The sequence below is a fragment of the Staurois parvus genome, unplaced genomic scaffold (genome assembly GCF_062004578.1).
Source record: "Staurois parvus isolate SC_StPar_1 unplaced genomic scaffold, SC_StPar_1.0 ptg001407l, whole genome shotgun sequence".
In the NCBI taxonomy this organism is placed as follows: domain Eukaryota; kingdom Metazoa; phylum Chordata; class Amphibia; order Anura; family Ranidae; genus Staurois; species Staurois parvus.
Genome location: NW_028319203.1, coordinates 69,448 through 82,757, shown reverse-complemented (window position 1 = coordinate 82,757; position 13,310 = coordinate 69,448).

The following is a 13,310-nucleotide window of genomic DNA, read 5'->3' as shown; positions in this document are numbered from 1 at the left end:
TGCTGCATTTGTAAATTTAAAAAGCCAATGTAAAGGAATAGTAGCGGTAAAAAAGAGCGCTTGTGGTTTTAAACCAATCAATAATTCTCCTTTAAGGAGGGCATGGCTGGGTGTGTGTCTTATGCCTACAAACTTTTAGGTAATAGGTGTCCCTCACTTCCATCTCAGAAAGTTGGGAAGCATGGAGTTTGTTTTGTATCTGATGTGTGGTTACAGAACTCTGTATATCAGGTGGTGGATCTATGGTCCTAGAATAAGTTCTTCCTGCACCAGAGGCAAGCGTACAGAGCTCGAGGTATCAGGTGGTGGATCTATGGTCCTAGAATAAGTTCTTCCTGCACCAGAGGCAAGCGTACAGAGCTCGAGGTATCAGGTGGTGGATCTATGGTCCTAGAATAAGTTCTTCCTGCACCAGAGGCAAGCGTACAGACCTCGAGGTATCAGGTGGTGGATTCTTGGTCCTGAAGCAAGTCCTGCTGGTGCTTTATGCGAGCTTTTATCTGTGTATCAGGTGGCGAATGCCCGATTCTAGCGTTAGGTCCTTTTTTTATCCAACGTGTACATACATGTTATGAGGGTTCACAATGCATTGTGGGTGTATGTGGTTCTAGAGGAAGCTCCTTCTCTATCTAGTGTGGATTCCTGCAGTACAGTAGAAAATAAACTGGCAATTACAATACCAATCAGTAAATAGGACCAGTCTAAGTTGTTTCATATGTTGATTGATGTCGCTTGGGATTTTTTTTTTTTTTGTAAATTATTTCTTTAGGTTTGTGGGAGAAAAGGGAACGCAACCCATATGGAAGAAAAATACATTTTTAATATATTTTTAAAATATTCTTCCCAAATATATTGACATATATTTGAAATGCTACAATTTTGGCCATATTCAATTTATTTCAAAATATATTTCAATAAATATATATATATACTGCATGTCAGAATGCGTTTTTATTACAAAATATATGAAAAATATTTTTAAAAATACATTTCAAATATACCGTATGTCTTTAAAAATACAAATCTATATTTTTGGAATGCATTTACAAATATATGCAAAAATATATGTTAAAATGACTTTTTTATATGTTAAAAAAATCCCAAGAATGTATTTAAAAAATATATATTTTTAAAAATACTTTTCATATATTTTGTAATATATAAAAAACACATTTCAACATGTAGTGTATATATATATATATATATATATATATATATATATGGAAATATATTTTGAAATATATTGAATACGGCCAACATTGTAGCATTTCAAATAAATGTCAATATATTTGGGAATAGTATTTTTTAAATATATTTCAAATATATTTTTCTTCCATATGGGAATCATTTGAGGGTAATAGGAGAATGGGGTGTGGTGGTGGAATTCATGTACACAAAAGCCCATCCTTGTTGACATATTGAAGGATAGAGTACATAGTAGTCCAGGTATAACAAACATTCTAATATAAAAGTAATGCAATTGTCATTTTCTACATTGAAAAATAAATCTGTGCACCCCTATGACCATAGTGCGCTTTCCATGTGTTCAATTGAATGTCTACAGAGGGGTGCATAATATGCTTGTAAATATGTAACGAGAATAAAGTCATTTGGGGGTGATATTAACCACTTGCCCTCCAGAGGATTTACCCCCCTTCCTGACCAGGCCATTTTTTGCTTTACGGCGCTGCTTTACTTTAACAGACAATTTAGCGGTCATGCAACGCTGCACCCAAATGAAATTTACGTCCTTTTTTTCCCACGAATAGAGCTTTCTTTTGGTGGTATTTGATCACCTCTGCGTTTTTTATTTATTACGCTATAAAAAAAAGAATTTTGAGAAAAAAAACTATATTTTTGACTTTTTGCTAGTAAACATGTCCAGTAAAAAAATTTAAAAAATCTAATTTCCTCATAAATTTAGGCCAAAATGTATTCTGCGACATGACTTTGCTAAAAAAAAATCACAATACGTGTAAATTAATTGGTTTACGTGAAAGTTATAGCGTTTACAAATGGTAGTATATATGCTGGTCTTTTTTTTTTTTACCAGTAATGGCGGCGATCAGCGACTTATAGTGGCACTGTGGGAGTGTGGCAGACATTCTGACACTGGGGGGGAACAGACTTGGTGTCACTGACATCCCCAGTGACACCAATACAGTGATAAAAAAGCACTGACACTGTACTAGTGGCACTGGGCAGGAAGGGGTTAACATGTGGGGCGATCAAAGGGTTAACTGTGTGCTGTGTGCGTGCTTCACTGTAAGCACACTGCTTTGCACGAGATCGTGTGAAACGCGTTAACAGGTCCTGTATTCATGTCCTGGTGTTTTTTGTGTCCTATGGATCAATAAATACACACTATATTAATCTATCCTCAGGTGTGCGGCTGACCCTTCTTCCTACTGTACTAATGGCACTGGGCAGGAAGGGGTTAACATGTAGGGCGATCAAAGAGTTAACTGTGTGCTGTGTGCGTGCTTCACTGTAAGCACACTGCTGTGCATGGCTATGCTATGCACAGCCATGCAAAGCAGTGTGCAGGAGCTGACAGAGAATTGTGTTGTTTACAAACAGTTCTCCCCCCCCCCCAATCGGAGATGCTCGGCAATCACCAGGTGCCTGGAAATGTGAAATCACATATATATACGTGATTTTGCGCACCGCTGACGCCCTGTAGCAGTATTAAGTGGTTAAAGGCATTGTACACTTTCAGATGCCATTTACAAGGTATCAGTGTATTTCTATTCCTTGTGAGGTTTGTTTTCCTTACCTTGTAATGATGGGCTCACATGTGACTGCAGTTTGTAATGTCATCGGTGATAAATTCCCCTATGTCCAAGTATTCATTCACCTAGCTTGTCCTTATTTGCCAAAGGGACAGGCAACTTACACAGCATTCAATCCATGCCTGACCATTTCCTCTGTGTTGCATCATAAATGTGGGAGCACTAATGTGATGAAAACACAATTCTTCCCTCTATTGCGTTCCCTGCTTGTGTCTGTAGAACCCCAGGGATTGTGGGATATATAGTTTCTTCACAGGAAATGTCAGTTCTCACACTACAGACAGAGGTCATGCATTAACCTGTGCAGTGCCATGCCATGTGCCTCATGTTTGGGCACAAAAAGTAACTGTAGACGCCAGAATGTGAAGATTTACTCTCTTATAGGCTGTGTGTACAATGGCAGCAAATGACACCGTGAAGCTATACAATCAATACAACTTGTGCAGGTGAAAACACAAAGGTGCAAGGAAAGTTTATAATGTCTTCAAAGGTAGGGTAGACCTTTATTTGAATGAAGTCAGAAAAAGAGAAAAGGGAGGGTAAGAAAGGATGTGGAAATGGGATAGTAAGGGGGATGGCAACGGGGGTAGGTGTGAACAGAGGGGAGGGCATGAAGGCGGTCAGGACCAGGAGGAGACAAGTCCTGATCCACAAGTGCAACTTCAGAGGGAAGGACCTTGAGTGTATTCTGATGGGTTTGGGCGGTTTTAATGTAACAAATATACAGTTGTGCTTAAAGGTTTGCTTTGGTCGAGGTGTCAGAAAGAAGCTTTTACTGCACCAATGCCACAAAAAAGCCCGGCTACAATATGCCTGACAACACCTTGACATGCCTAACCGGGCCTTTGTGTGTCATTGACGCAGTAAAGGCTTCTTTCTGGCACTGCCACCATGCAGCTCATTTTTGTTCAAGTGTCATCATATTTTGCTCCTTCAAAACAACCACATCATCTTTTTCCAGAGCAGCCTGGATTTTTCTTGTGGTTACCTATGGGTTTCCCTTTGTATCCCGAACAATTCTTCTGGCAGTTGTGGCTGCAATCTTTCTTGGTCTACCTGACCTTGGGTTTGTATCAAGAGGTCCCCGAACTTTCCACTTCTTAATAGCTGATGTAACAGTACTGATTGGCATATTCAAGGCTTTGTATTTCAATGTTTTTATTAATTTATAAACAGTTTAAGACAGGAGCAACAAAACCCACCCACGCAGGGGCTATCAATTGCACATAAAAAAAAAATATATAAAAAACAGTGCTCTAACACCAACAGAGCAAAAGGTGCGCCCATGCAGGGGCTATCAATGGCACATAAATGACAAAAACATTAATATAACACCGACAGTAACTCAAACTAATGGCAGCTATCCACTACCACACCAAAAACAAACAGAAAAAGAAAAGGAAGGAGGAGTACAAAAGGAAAAAGATAACAAGATCAAGAGCAGGGGTCCGAGAACGCCAATACCGAACAACATCACAACCCCAGACTAGCCGGGGGGAGTGTGGGAAAGGCATATTGCAACCACGGCTCCCATATTTTCAAGAATTTCCATTGGGAGTCGTTACAGATACTCGACATCTGTTCATTGAGCATCATAGTGGTCATACGGTCCCGCACCCCCTGAAGAGGGACAAACGGGCTCTTCCAGGCCTGGGCAATTGTTCTAGTGGCCAACAAAAACAGATAGGAAGCCAACTTCTGCTGGTGAGCCAAGAGGCCTGGTATGGGACAATGAAGCAAGGCATACCGAGCATCCTGGCGTATGGAGAGATGGAACAAGGTGAAAAGGAGGCCAAACACACGAGACCAAAAATGAAACAGTCTTCGGCATGACCACCAAATATGCAATACATCTCCACGATGGCCACAACCCCGAAAGCATCGATTGCTGCAGGCAAGGTTCGCCTGGGCCAAACAAGCCGGAACCCAATACCAACGAAACAATACCTTGTATGCCACCTCCAGCGTGGTCATATTAAAGGAACATTTAGCTATAAGTGACCAGGCCCTATTCCAGTCCTCCAGATTCATGACCGCCCCCAGGTTGCACTGCCACTGAACGACATATGAGAGAGAAGTATGCAGGCATATTCAAGGCTTTGGACATCTTTTTATGTCCTTTTCCATCTTTATAAAGTTTCATTACCTTGTTACGCAGGACTTTCGACAGTTCTTTTCTGATCCCCATGGCTCAGTATCTAACCTAGTCAGTGTTTCCACGTAAGAGCTAACAAACTCATTGACTATTTATACACTGACAATAACTGCAATTTAAAAAGCCACAGATGTGGGACATTAACCTCTAATTGGCATTGTAACCCGTGTGTGTCACCTCGTGTGTCTGTACCAAGGCCAAACATTCCAGGGGGCGGAGACTTCTGATCCGGGGGCGGAGACTTCTGATCCAGGGGGCGGAGACTTCTGATCTGGGGGCGGAGACATCTGATCCGGGTCATTTGGGTGATTTCTGTTATCATTATGATTTAAAAAAGAGCCAAACAACTATGTGATAATAAATGGCTTCATATGATCATCATCCTTCAATAAAAGAGCATTTTTTGGCATGATCGGTCATATTTTCAATGTCAATGCCAAAATTTCACAATTTCTGCCAGGGTCTGCAAACTTTTGTGCACAACTGTAAGTCCTTGTTTTCCTGATTTTGATTGGGTGAAAGTCCATGGTTGTAGAACACGGTATTTACTAATACGCAATATACAGCAATGCATCAGGTGCGGACGTATGATGCCGAACAGGTCAGCTTTGGGTGAAGTTTGTTGTACCTCTCCATTCTTCCATCTGCTGCTACCACTGCACCCTCATTTCAGAAATAGAAAGAAGTCTCCCTTATATCTTCAGATATGAGATCAGTCCGCCGATGACCAACCTTTTTACTGTAATGAATGAAGGCAATGAGGGATCCAATCCCGGCCTCTTCCATTGATTTCTGTAATCTTACTATCATTACAATTGGTGGGCTTATGGTCACATCACAGAGGAGAGGAGCAGACATGTTCAGATGGTTGACGTATTCCGATTTATATCTGTGGCTATTTCTTTTAAAGCCACTAAAAAGAGGACATACAAGGCTTGGACTGTTAACACGTGAGGTGCATTGGAATGAACTGAACTGGCGACCACTTTAAAAATCCAGCCATGTATTGGAGGGCCCCTTTATTTTTGGTTATACATTTTTATATATATATATATATATATACACACTATATTGCCAAAAGTATTGGGACGCTTGCCTTTACATGATACAGTTATCTCCAGCAATTTTTTGTCACTCACAAAATGACGGCATGTAGACTTCTGTCTTTGCGGCTTGACGACATCGGCCCACCCTACGCGTTACGTCACAACATATGACTTCATCAGAACTCCTATCAGTGCCGCCTCCTCAGTGCCCATCAGTGCTGCCTATCAATGCCCATCAGTGATGCCTATCAATGCCCATCAGTGCCGCCTCATCAGTTCCCATCAGTGCTGCCTATCAGTGCCCATCAGTGTTGCCTATCAATGCCCATCAGTGCTGCCTATCAATGCCTATCAGTGCCCATCAGTGCTGCCTATCAGTGCCCATCAGTGTTGCCTATCAATGCCTATCAGTGCCCATCAGTGTTGCCTATCAATGCCCATCAGTGCTGCCTATCAATGCCCATCAGTGCCCATCAGTGTTGCCTATCAATGGCCACCAGTGTTGCCTATCAATGCCCATCAGTGCTGCCTATCAATGCCTATCAGTGCCCATCAGTGTTGCCTATCAGTGCCCATCAGTGTTGCCTATCAATGCCCATCAGTGCTGCCTATCAATGCCCATCAGTGCCCATCAGTGTTGCCTATCAATGCCCATCAGTGTTGTCTATCAATGCCCATCAGTGCTGCCTATCAATGCCTATCAGTGCCCATCAGTGTTCCCTATCAATGCCCATCAGTGCTGCCTATCAATGCCCATCAGTGCTGCCTATCAATGCCCATCAGTTTTTATTTCAAAATGTTCAGTCTTTTTTTTGTGTGATTAAATACCACCAAAAGAAAGCTCTATCTATCTCAAAAAACTGCTAAAAATGTAACTTGGGTACTGTGTTGCATGACCGCGCAATTGTCATTCAAAAGTGCAGACAGCACTGAAAGCTGAAAATCGGCCTGGGCAGGAAGGAGGTGAAAGTGCCCGGTAGGAGAGGGGTAATTCATTTTTAAAATTAAAAGCAAGCACCCATCCTATAGTCTCCATGATTTATTTTGTTGAAAAATCATTTTGAAAAACACCACCCTAGCTTTTCTAGCTGCGGCCATCTTGTGTAAGGGCAGATAATTCTTGTAGCATTTACTTCCTGCAATGCAGCTGCCCTTAGCTCTGACATGCAGGCAGGAGGGTGTGCTTAACTTAGAAAGCCCCTCCTCCCATGAAGACTTCCGGGATGTATGACCTTTTGGCCTAGGCTAGAAAGCAGGAAGCAACTAAATAAATATATATATATATATAAAAAAATTTAAAATGAGTAAATCTAATATAATCTCCCTTCCTGTCTATTTTCCAATGCTAGCAGCATGATGGTTAAACAGGGTTCATGCTGATTGAGAGAGTTTTTCTGCTTTAATACCACATTGAGTTGCCTTGCCTATGGTTGGATATTGGAAGTGAGCAGAGAGCAGGGTGGGGAGAGTCAGCCGAGACACAGACTGGGAAACAGAAGGGGTGCACGGAGAAATACGGCCTCTCACATTCAGATCATTATGTCAGGAATGATTAGACCGTCACACAATCGTTCATCCATCTGCGCACAGCACACATTGGACTCGCTCTCCAAACACTCGTATTATCTCTATATAATGAGCAGCGAACAACAGGAGGCGCCCAGAGATTTCCATGTGTGTCTGATTGATGTCCCTGTAGTCCCCCCTACTTGTAGGCTGACTGCAAATATTGTGGGGGAGTGGGAGGGAATGCAGAGTAGCTTTGCCTGTATATTTCCTTCATATTCAAGGCTAAAAACTAAAAAACATTTACAATAAATGTATTCTTTTTTTATTCATTAGGTAAATAGTAATAACTGCCTCCCGAAATCCTGCTACAGGGCGGCACGGGTGCGCAAAATCACGTATATGTGGTTTTGCATTTCTGGATAGGGGGCGCACACGAGCCATGCGTGCACCCTACCCGTGCCTCCATTTCGCGGCCACGGCTGTCAATCACCGGGTCCCGGCTGGTAATTACTTGGTGGCGCCCGGTGATTTCCGAAGATCTCCGATGGGGAGAACTGTTTTGTTTACTAACAGTTCTCCCTGTCAGCTCGGGCACACTGCTCTGGATGGCACAGCACAGCCATCCAGAGCAGTGTGATTACAGTGAAGCACACAGACAACGCCCCCTAGTAAAACACTCCCAGCACACAGTTAACCTTTTGATCGCCCCTCATGATTGGAAGGGCTGGCCCAATACTTTTGGCAATATAGTGTATATATATATTGCATCTGGTAGGATGCAATACAATACATTTAAAAAATAATAATTTATTAAAAAAAAAATTATAAATATATATATATATATATATATATATATTTTTTTTTTATAAATTATTATTTTTTAAATGTATTGTATTGCATCCGACCAGATGTGGTGGCTGCATCAGTTTTCTTAGGTAAGGCTTTTTTTTCCTCTTTATTTTCTCCTGGTGATTCTGCCAGTAAGTCTGTTATTTTTCAACTTTCTGTAACAGACCAAGTTGTCCAGCAAAAGTGGTAGTTGGAGGGTTGGGACAAACACTCCCAGCACACAGTTAACCTTTTGATCACCCCTCATGTTGACCCCCTTCCTGCCCAGTGCCATTAGTACAGTGTCAGTGCTTTTTGTTAGCACTGATCACTGTATTGGTGTCACTGGGGTTGTCAGTGACACTAAGTCAGTTTCACCTCCCAGGGTCAGAATGTCCGCTATAAGTTGCTGATCGCCGCCATTACTAAAAAAAAAAGTAAAAAAATCCCAGTCTATATATACCGCCATTTGTAAACGCTATAACTTTCATGTAAACCAATTAATTTACACGTATTGGGATTTTTTTTTTTAGCAAAGACATGTAGCAGGATACATTTTGGCCTAAATTTATGACGAAATTAGATTTTTTAAATTTTTTTTACTGGACGTTTAATAGCAAAAAGTCAAAAATATTGTTTTTTTCTCAAAATTGTCGGCTTTTTATTTCTATAGCGCGAAAAATTAAAAACCGCACAGGTGATCAAATACCAGTGAAAGAAAGCTCTATTCGTGGGAAAAAAAGGACCGAAATTTCATTTGGGTGCAGCGTTGCATGACCGCGCAATTGTCAGTCAAAGTAACGCAGCGCCATAACGCAAAAAATGGCCTGGTCAGGAAGGGGGGGGGGGGGAATCCTCTGGAGGGCGAAGGGTTAATCAAGCAGCATGTGTTTTGCTCAAAATTCTAATAATGTAAATAAATACAGAGCCAGTGCAAGGATTTCTGTCTACACAGGCAAAGATGCATTTTGCCGCCCCCCCCCCATCATCCTCCTACCACCCCCTCCCCGCCACCTCATCCCCTTACTGGTACCTCCTCTATGTTGCCCAGCATGAAGGACGTCACCCACCATTGAAGATTGAGCTATGCTGAACAGGTGGCAGGTGTGGCAAACTAAAACTTCCAATGGCTGGGTTCCCCCCATAAACAAACTCCAAGATCACACCTCCCCAGATACCTCCCCACACCCTGATCACACCTCCCCAGGTACCCCTAACCCCGATGACACCCCCAGATACCCCACCAACCTAAACACACTTCCCTAGATACCCACCCTGATTACACCCCCAGATACCCCCACCCTAATCACACCTCCCCAGATATACCCACCCTGATGGCACCTCCAAGATACCCCCCACCCTGATCACACCTCCCCAGATATCCCCACCCTGATGACACCTCCAAGATACCCCCCACCCCAATCACACCTCCCCAGATACCCCACACTGATTACATGCCCAGATACCCCCCGACGACACCTTCCAGATACCCCCCGCCACCCTGATCACACCTCCCCAGATAACCCCACTCTGATCACACTTCCCCAGATATCCCCACCCTGATTACACCCCCAGATACACCCCACCCTGATCACACCTCCTCAGATATCCCCACCCTGATGACTCCACCAAGATACTGCCCACCCCGATCACACCTCCCCAGATATCCCCACTCTGGTTATAGCCCCAAATATACCCCAATCTGATCACACATCCCAGATACCCCCACTCTGATCACACCTCCCCAGATATCCCCACCCTGATTACACGCCCAGATACCCCCCGATGACACCTTCCAGATACACCCCCCCCGCCACCCTGATCACACCTCCTCAGATACTCCCCAACTCTGATCACACCCCTCAGATGCACCCCACCCTGATGACACCTCCCAGATACCCTCACTGATTACACACCCAGATACCCCCACAACCTGATCACACCTCTCTAGATACCCACCCTGATTACACACCCAGATACCCCCAACCTGATGACACACCCAGATACCCCCAACCTGATGACACACCCAGATACCCCCAACCTGATGACACCCCCAGATACCCCTCCAGCCTGATAACATGCCCAGATACCCCTCCACCCTGATCACACCCCCAGATACCCCCCCAACCTGACCACACCTCCCTAGATACCCCACCCTGATTACATTCCCAGATACCCCTCCACCCTGATGACACCCCCAGATATCCCTCCACCCTGATCACACCTCCCAGATACCCCCACCCTGATCACACCTCCCGAGATACCTCCACTCTGATTATACCCCCAGATACCCCCCCCACTCTGATCACATAACCAGATACTCCCCCACCCTGATCATACCTCCCCAGATAACCCCCACCCCAATGACACCCCCCAGATACCCTCCACCCTGATCACTCCTCCCCAGATACCCCCCTTCCTGATGACCCCCACCCCCCACCCTGATTACACTCGCAGATACTCCCCACCCTGGTCACACACCCCTGATACCCCCCACCCAGATTTTGCACTCTCCAGTTTTAGTAAGTCAACCCCATAGTGTCCATCAAAACTCAAAAAAAAAAGTGCCTAAAAACTGAAAAAAAAAACCACTTACAGTGGGGCAAAAAAGTATTTAGTCACCACCAATTGTGCAAGTTCTCCCACTTACAAAGATGAGAGAGGCCTGTAATTGGCATCATAGGGAGACCTCAACTATGAGAGACAAAATGAGAAAACAAATCCAGACAATCACATTGGCTGATATGGAAAGAATTTATTTGCAAATTATGGTGGAAAATAAGTATTTGGTCACCTACAAACAAGCAAGATTTCTGGCTCTCACAGACCTGTACCTTCTTCTTTAAGAGGCTCCTCTGTCCTGCACTCATTACCTGTATCAATGGCACCTGTTTGAACTTGTTATCAGTATAAAAGACACCTGTCCACAACCTCAAACAGTCACACTCCAAACTCCACTATGGTGAAGACCAAAGAGCTGTCGAAGGACACCAGAAACAAAATTGTAGACCTGCACCAGGCTGGGAAGACTGAATCTGCAATAGGCAAGCAGCTTGGTGTGAACAAATCAACTGTGGGAGCAATAATAAGAAAATGGAAGACATACAAGACCACTGATAATGTCCCTCGATCTGAAGCTCCACGCAAGATCTCACCCCGTGGGGTCAAAATGATCACAAGAACGGTGAGCAAAAATCCCAGGACCACACGGGGGGACCTAGTGAATGACCTGCAGAGAGCTGGGACCAACGTAACAAAGGCTACCATCAGTAACACACTACGCCGCCAGGGACTCAGATCCTGCAGTGCCAGACGTGTCCCCCTGCTTAAGCCAGTACATGTCTGGGCCCGTCTGAAGTTTGCTAGAGAGCATTTGGATGATCCAGAAGAGGATTGGGAGAATGTCATATGGTCAGATGAAACCAAAATAGAACTGTTTGGTAGAAACACAACTCATCGTGTTTGGAGGAGAGAGAATGCTGAGTTGCATCCAAAGAACACCATACCTACTGTGAAGCATGGGGGTGGCAACATCATGCTTTGGGGCTGTTGCTCCGCAAAGGGACCAGGATGACTGATCCATGTACAGGACAGAATGAATGGGACCATGTATCGTGAGATTTTGAGTGCAAACCTCCTTCCATCAGCAAGGGCATTGAAGATGAAACGTGTCTGGGTCTTCCAACATGACAACGATCCCAATCATACCGCCCGGGCAACGAAGGAGTGGCTTCATAAGAAGCATTTCAAGGTCCTGGAGTGGCCTAGCCAGTCTCCAGATCTTAACCCCATAGAAAACCTTTGGAGGGAGTTGAAAGTCCATGTTGCCCAGCGACAGCCCCAAAACATCACCGCTCTAGAGGAGATCTGCATGGAGGATGGGCCAACATACCAGCAACAGTGTGTGCCAACCTTGTGAAGACTTCCAGGAAACGTCTGACCTCTGTCATTGCCAACAAAGGATATATAACAAAGTATTGACATGAACTTTTCATATTCACCAAATACTTATTTTCCACCATAATTTGCAAATAAATTCTTTCCAGATCAGCCAATGTGATTGTCTGGATTTGTTTTCTCATTTTGTCTCTCATAGTTGAGGTCTCCCTATGATGCCAATTACAGGCCTCTCTCATCTTTGTAAGTAGGAGAACTTGCACAATTGGTGGCTGACTAAATACTTTTTTGCCCTACTGTAAATGTGCAAAGTGAATTTTTTCCTTCTTCAACTGGGACGGTGCCAATAGTATCAACAGTATCCACCATCACCAAAAGTGAAGTCAAGATGTGGGCTTACCAAACCACCATGACCCCCTTGTTCAGAGTGCTCATTGCAGGCTCAATCAATGAATACGAACATCAGTAGCATTTCCCTCACACATCCTAGGGCCTCCCACAAGAGCTGCTCTCCGATCTTCATGCAGAAACAAACATACAAACGCCCCTCATCCTGTAGTACATCAAACAGTAGATTTATTTGGCTTTAAAAATACACTCACATAAGAATAGAATCAATACGCATTATAGAAAATAACCACCAGGTCGGCATATAGCGTGCACTTACGGTTCACTTACAGTACGATGACGTCAGTAGAAGGCTCCACCCAATGCGTTTCGTCATCAAAAGACGCCTTCCAGGGCATGAAACAATATTAATCCTAATCGAATGACATTTAGCTCGCTACGCTACCATGTGTCAGATAAATTGCTGGGATTTTTGTTTGTAGAAAATACTGTTTTTAAGGTCTTTCATCCTTTCTTGTATTTCAGTGCTGTTGATCTTTGCAGTCACTTATACCTCCCAACTGTCCCAGGATTTTTCTGTAAGTCCCAGCGAATTAAGACTTGATTCCTGGAGTGGAGCCCAGTGCCAGAACAAGTTCCAGGACTTGGTTCCAGTGACTTCTCTGATGAGGGTACACTAGCATGGGCACTGGTTGCCTCTGCCCCGCAGCTTGTGCAGGGTGTATTGGGGGTCAC